The sequence below is a fragment of the Engraulis encrasicolus genome, chromosome 6 (assembly GCF_034702125.1).
Source record: "Engraulis encrasicolus isolate BLACKSEA-1 chromosome 6, IST_EnEncr_1.0, whole genome shotgun sequence".
Lineage (NCBI taxonomy): Eukaryota > Metazoa > Chordata > Actinopteri > Clupeiformes > Engraulidae > Engraulis > Engraulis encrasicolus.
The window spans coordinates 6,517,752-6,525,251 of NC_085862.1; the positions used below are offsets into that span (position 1 = coordinate 6,517,752).

At 46.1% G+C, this 7,500-nt stretch overlaps 1 protein-coding gene across 1 annotated transcript in view; it reads left to right on the plus strand.

Annotated features, from left to right (window-relative positions):
• Positions 1 to 7,500, plus strand: part of pkn2b (protein kinase N2b) — an 87,043-nt gene that overhangs the window by 3,139 nt on the left and 76,404 nt on the right. The gene's annotated exons all lie outside the window — the stretch shown is intronic.

Sequence of the window (7,500 nt, forward strand, 5' to 3'; positions counted from 1 at the left end):
TCAGCTGTTTGCTGATTGGCTGAACAGTGAGCGAACCGGGCTAGGAGGGTTTCGCCAGACGATGTGCAGAGCCAAAGTCTTTGGGTGGAAGTATATAGGATGGCATTGCCAGGCTACTTCCGGCATGGAGGGAGGAAGGGATTGGTAAAGGTGGGGATTGAACCGGCAACCCTATGATCTACAACGGGGGTGGGGAACCTATGTCTCGAGGGCCATTTGCGGCCCTTGAAGCCGTTTTATCCGGCCCCAGATATAATTTTAATGTTATGCAGCTTCACATGAAAGGTGACAGATTTTGTAAAGCAATCTCAGAAATTACATTTGCAATACAATTAGGTTTCAAAGGTGGCTGCCTTCAGTATAGGCCTAAAGTGCAGGGGAAATCCTGGTTTGTGTTCACAATAATACAGCCCTCGGAGGACTTTTGCGGCCCTCGGAGGAATTTGAAGTGCCCCTTCGAATGAAAAATGTTCCCCACCCCTGATCTACCGTCTAGTTGCCTAACCATTACACTACGGCTGCCCAGGATGTTATTCCATTCCATTCTATTCTATTTTGTGGTGATTGTAGTAAGCGTAGACCAGACCTATACCAGTGATTGTAGTCAGCTTAGACGTAGTCCTCCTTGGCCCGTTAGCTGATCCTCTAAACCAGAGGGATACCCTCCAGTCCGGTGTTTCACTTCAGTGGTTTTGGTGCTCTTTTTAGTTTGCGGACAAGACCCCTGGTGCCCTGGTCTTACAACATTAGACGATTCTCTAAATTTAGCAATCCTCCCCCCCCTGTCCTCGTCCTGTTGTCTTCATGCTTTGCCTCACCTGGTGCTCTTTTTAGCTGTGCACCAAACCCCCCAGAGTGGATTCACAGAGCCCAACAGAACCCCCCCACCAGTTTACTCAAATGTGGTGCTTCTGGTAGACCCATTCCCAGCACCACCAATCCGTTAGCTGATTCTGAAAAGCTCAGAGACTTCCCTCAGAGCGTTTCACGTGTCTGCTTCGCCCCCTCTGGTGTTCTCGTCTTTTTTAATAGGGCGCCTATCAGCCTCTTTATCAGTGCTGGAGATCACCCAGGTCACGTGAAGATAATGCCTTATTATTCACTAGCTGTGGTGGCCGAGCTCAGCCGAGCCCTGGGGCTGGGAAGCAGGGCTACAGTGGAGGCCGGGGTGGGCTACCCTGGGGTGCATTTCTCGAAACGGAAGTTGCTTACTCTACATTAGCTACTTTGTTGTTTTCAATGCATTTTCCCATTGCCAACTACCGACGTTGCTAACAGGCTAACAACTTCTCTTTTGAGAAATGCACCCCTGGATGGGCCTACCCTTGGGGCTGGGAAGCAGAGCTACAGTGCATTTCTCAAAAGAGAAGTTGTTAGCCTGTTAGCAACTTCGGTAGTTGCCAATGAGAAAATGCATTGAAAACAATGTAAGCTTAGTAAGCAACTTTGGTTGTGAGAAATGCACCCCAGGCCGGGGTGGGCTACCCTGGTTGGGCCTACCCTGGGAGGCAGAGGAGTGGGGGCAGGGTTTGGGGTGGGTTGGGGTGAGTTCAAGGCCAGGGAAATGGCTGGTTGTTGTTAGCCTTGTGGAAAATAATAGAAGTACATTTGAATAGAAATGCACATACATTTTCTTCCGTCCGACTGAGGAGAGTGTCTGCATTTATTGTGTTTTTGTTTTCTTGCTTGTGAAAAGTTGTGGAAAACACATGTACACTTCCCCCTTCCACCCGAATGCATTGTACAGGCTGCCCAACTGCAATTCCACTGCAACTCCTAACTTACTTTATAATAACAGCTCACTGTGATATAAAATAAATATTCCTTGTTGTATCCTTGCCTGGTGAGGTCTCTGGTCTCTGACAGAAACAGGCTTGTTAACCTGAAGGAAAATGCATTTACTTTCCCTGACACAGGAGGGTGTCGGCACTGCAGCAGTGTGTTTGTTTTCTCTCTGCTGGGTCTGTTGTTGTTGTTGTTGTGGAGGTGCCATGAGGCTGCCTGGCCTGGGTAATGCTGAGCTGGGCTGAGCTGACTGCTGAGCAGGGTTGCCAGGTGAGGCTAATGATTTCCAGCCCAAAAAAATGCTCAAAACCTGCCTAGAAGCACAAAATCCCGCCCAATTGTATAGATTTCTAAAAAAATTGGGCAGGTTTTTCTGATGAATGCCATTTTTACCTGCACACGGCCGTCCTGAGCAGCCCAATTGGACGGGAAACCGCCCAATCTGGCAACACTGCTGCTGAGTTGAGCTGAGCTGTGCTGAGGTGACCCTGGGTTAATGCATTTTGCCTGGCTGATAGCATCGATATAACTGTTGCATCACTCCCTCACTATTGACTGACTTCAGTTCTTTAGCCAGCCAGACACTTCCCTTTCATCCAGATATGCATCGGCTGTTGTTCATGCCTGACTGCTCATGTGGTGATGGGGGTGAAAGCGAAACAACAAGAGAAAAATACCTCAATATTAAGAAAAAAACCTGCAGTATGGACTGCCTAAACCTGTCCTTGCTGTGTGTAGGCTCTCATGTCTGTAATTGTTTAATGGCTGGAAAATAATTAATAATAGAAACACTGATCTTAAGAGAGCCTATCATCAAATACATGGCCACTGAACATTGCTCATTACGGTTGTTTTTATGTATTCTGTAACTTTTTATGTATGATATTTTATATTCAAATCCCCCTGACCTCTCCCTACATCTCCATCCATGGCTTAAGTGCCCTTGAGCAAGGCACCTAACACCACATTGCTCCAGGGACTGTAACCAATACCCTGAAAAATAATAACTGTAAGTCGCTTGGAATGAAACGAAAGCATCAGCAAAGTGCAATGCTATTGTATATTTGACACAGTGTGTCATCTTCCTCCGCAGAGAGGAAGTGATTGGCTGTTGTCTGCCTGAAGCCGCTCTTTACTTCCTGTGTGGGGCAGTACAGAGGTGCATCTCCTTTATGGCCGACTACGCTCGAGTGACCTCATGGAGTGGTGGCTCACGTAGTGGTGGAGGAGCTCGTTTGGCAACCAGAAGGTTGCAGGTTCAAGCCCTGCTCTGCCTGAGCTGATAGATGTGTCCTTGAGCAAGATACTTAACCCCATATTGCTTCTGGTGGCAGGGTGAATTGATTGCTCGAAGGAATGGAAAGGCACTATATAAGTGCAGTCCATTTACCAGGCATGCCCCTGGGAAATTCTGTCGTTAAGTCCTTATCATTATAAAACTCAACTGTCAAAACTGAAAATATTTTTTGTTGCTGCCATACCACCCTGCCCTAGGCCTTGACCTTGTGCCGTTATAGTGACCTTGTGCTTGTGACGGAGGATCAAATTGGCTGGTGTCGGCCTGAATCACGCCCTTGCTCTGTGTGCTAGACCTACCGACCTGCATCTCTAAGGCCCACTATGGCTGTGCTTACGTCACACTCTCAGATTTCTACTGTCCAGTATGAATCAGGATCAAACATGGCCGTGATTTTTGCCATACCGGCCACTGGCGTCCAGCCCTAGGCCTACTGTGGTACAGTTTGATTGCGTGTGTGTGTGTGTGTGTGTGTGTGTGCGTGCGTGCGTGCGTGGCAGCAGGTGTTTGTCTGCTGACCTGCCCAAACTCTTCCTTGTTTGAGCTCTACAGAGCTGTACGTTGTCACACTCTCAGAGTTCTACTGTCCAGTATGAATCAGGATCAAACATGGCTGTGATTTTTGCCATACCGTGCGCGTGTGCGTGTGCGTGTGCGCCTTGTTTGAGCTCTACAGAGCTGTATCCCTCCTTTATGGCCTATTACAGTGTGGTGACGTTGTACTACAGTAGGAGAGCAGCAGTGATACTCTGTTTGCCTAAACTCTCCCTTGTTTGCTCCCTGTGTAGTCCTACAGAGCTGTTATGGCCTATTACAGTGTGGTGACGGTGACGTTGTACAGAGGAGCAGTGATTCTCTACCGTCTGCCTAAACTCTACATTGTTTAGGGAGTGATTCTCTCCCCTGTTTGCTCCCTGTGTAGCCCTACAGAAGTGCATCCCTTTATGGCCTTTTGCACTGTGGTGACTGTGACGTACAAAGAGAGCAGCAGTGATCCTCTCCCTTGTTCGCTGTGCAGACATACAGCTCTATGGCCTGTTGCAGTGCAGTGACTTTGGGGCAGTGATTCTCTACCGTCTGCCGAAACTCTACATTATTTAGGGAGTGATTCTCTACCTTGTTTGCTGTGCAGACGTACAGATATGTATCCCTTTATGGCCTTTTGCAGTTTGTGGTGGCATTGGATACTAAGAGAGGAGCAGTGATTCTCTCACTTGTTCGCTGTGCAGACATCAGAGACGTGCGGTCAGGGTAGGCAGGGTAGGCAGTGCCTACCCTGGGATAAATGTCTTAAAAATAAAAACTAACACGTGTTTTAAAAAATATTCTTCAGAGTTCACATACACAACAATAACATTGATTCAGCATAAATTATGAGCTGTTTAAAGTACAGTATACGCAGGACAACGATAAAAAACCTAAGTAATCGCACGAAGCAAAGCGCTCAGGCTTGGGCAGGTTGCCGTGGCAACGCGCAGTCCCGGCTGGTAGCAGAGACAGGCTGCTGGTAGCCTGTGAAAGCAGAGCTTTCGAATGCCAGCCAGGCAGCCCGGTAAGGCTCGCTTTTCCTCTGCCTACCCTGCCTTCAGTGCTGTCAATGTAGAAGTTTGCGCATGCGTATTAAGTTGTCACATAGCTTGTCAATGGGACTAAAAGCAGAGCCTTTAGACTGTGGCGGGAGTATGTGAGCCAATCACAGCTGCCAACATGAAAAATTGTTACAATTCAGGAAGCCTTCCTGCTTAAAGTATGATAGCAACAACAGCTATCAAGGTACGGCTTGTTCAAACTCTAGCCGTACAGAACACATGGCAGTCTTTGGTGTTTTGCCTTTATTACAAAAAAAAAAAAAATCAGAGAAGTAGCAAGAAAGATGGTTCAGATGACAGGCAATAGCTGAGCCGTTTGCAATCGCTGCATTGTGGAAATATTCAACATCAGATGGGTAGCAGCTTCAAGTAGTTTGAACACACTGGGACAAAATATCTTCATCATGTCAACCACCCCGGGCTTTTAATGGAACTAACTTGCATGGAAAACATACTCGTGATTCTGCTTTAAGGTAAGATTCATCTAATTATTAAGCTGTGGGTAGCCAAATTTAAACATGAACATGCTCAAGTTTGTCGTGGTGCCTTTTGTTGACGGGCCAGGGAGGTGTTGACATTGAAGATTGGTTGTGCTGTGGACACGAATAGACTGTGTGTGTGTTATTATGGACGCGAGATTGTTTTTTGAGCGTACAACATGACTTCATTTTCCTAATTTATTATGATGATGACTTAATACGCGATGCGTGAGGTGTGTGGAGCCTGTTAGCAAGTTGACGTGCAGCTGTGTTCTTTTGAAGTGCGCGGTGTACGAGATCAACGTTGGGCTCGCTCGAGTGACTGGGATGGGTGCTCACCTCACTCAGAAATTGACTTGATTTGAAACACCTTGCACAACCGTTGCTGAAGTGTTTGAGAATACAATCACGCACAAGAATGAGTCTCAGAAGTGTTTTCGTTGGTTTACTCGATGGAGGCCTACCAGTATTTACTGTCTGAATGCAATGCACCGCTCATGTTTGTTGAGTTCGCAAGCAACCCGCCCCCTTGCCAACTTTCCTTCTTGTCTGAGTGTTTGATTAGCAGCACAAAATGTGTCAATGAAGCAGGAGCTGTTACCTAGGTTGGTTTATTGCTAAATGTAAATCGTTTCCCCTCACATGCTATGGTGTGATTCACTTTGGTGAACTAGACATTTTATCTTCTAAACAAAGTAGGCTACACTGCCACCCTGCATCCTCCATGTGAAACACCCTGGCATTTGCAACAGAATAAACAGAAGAGGAGCGAAGTCAACTGCTAAAGCCAAAAGTTAAAGCTTTCCCCCCAAAATGCTGTGATGTTGTAGCTTTCTAAATTATTGTAAAATGTAGGCAGAGTGTACAGAGTAGGCTATGGGTCCTTGAGCTACCAATTTGGCAATTTGACAAAAAAAAACCCAAAAAAGTCTAGCTGGCCTTTTCAACAAATTGAAATTATGCATTTTCACTTATTGTTTCAGATGTAAGGTCTACTGACAATGTCCAAATGTCTAATAGTTTAGCCTATTTACTTATTTTGTTATTAGAGCTGTGGTGGCTAAGCACTGATGGCATTTTATCTTATAGCCTACTTTATATTTACAGTATTTAGAGAAACATAGGCCTACTAATTTGTTGCACATTAAAGACCTTATCAGCATACTAGGTGAATAGGCCTAGTTGCCGATCCAAGGTTGTGGCATAAGGCATGAAAGGGGGTACTATTTGTTCAAAGTTTTTAGTCTTTTATAAAAGTTTTTAGCTGATAGTGACTCTCCAGATTTGGTTAAAATGCAGGAAATTGCATCTAAGAAATACATTTTTTTCTGGGGGAGGACCCCCAGACCCCGCGCTAAAAAATACACAAAAAATATTTATTTTCTATATTTACTGCCTACCCTACCATACCCCTCACTGCACGTCACTGGCAGACATACACATCTATGTCCTGTTGGAGTGTGGTGATGTTGTCCTAAGAGAGGAGCAGTGATTCTCTCCTATCTGCCTAAACTCTATATTGTTTAGGGAGTGATTCTCTCTACCTTGTTTGCAGCGTAGACGTACAGATCTGTATCCCTTTTGCAGTTTGTGGTGAAGTTGCATACTAAAGAGAAGAGCAGTCGGTTCCCCGCTTTGTTTGCCCAGCAGAGCAGACCAACATAGCTGCATCTCTTTTTGGCCTATTACTTTGAGGTGACATTGTATACTAATAGAAAAAAAGTAAGAAAAAGTTGCATCATGCATCCACTTTTTTTACTATTATTATTATTACATAGACACGTTTTGGCGTCCTGCCTTCCTCAGGAAGTTATGTCATTATTTTGGTCATCACCCTTATATCTGTTAGGTTGAAGAAGCCTGCTCCTCCAACCTTTTATGAACTATGTTAAGAGAGGGGCAGTGATTCTCTGCTTTGTTTGCCATGCAGAGCCAGCACCTACAGCTCTGGATCCCTTTGTGGCTCTCTTCACTACGCTACGCTATGGTGTGGTGACGTCACGTCGTGGCCCTGAGAGCCCTGATTGGTCCCAGGTGGCATGGCCGTGTGTGCTGGTGGTGTAGCCCACCCCCCTAATCCCCAGCATTAGGAACATGTGCAGCAGGCAGGCTAGCCTAGCACACAAACGCACACACATACACTCTCACACTCACTCACACACATTCACCAACTCACTCCCTAACACTGCTCTGTGTTAAAGAGTCCAGGACCCCGCTAGCCTAGCACACAAACACTCACTCACTCACTCACTCACTCACTCACTCACTCACTCACTCACTCACTCACTCACTCACTCACTCACTCACTCACTCACTCACTCACTCACTCACTCACTCACTCACTCACTCA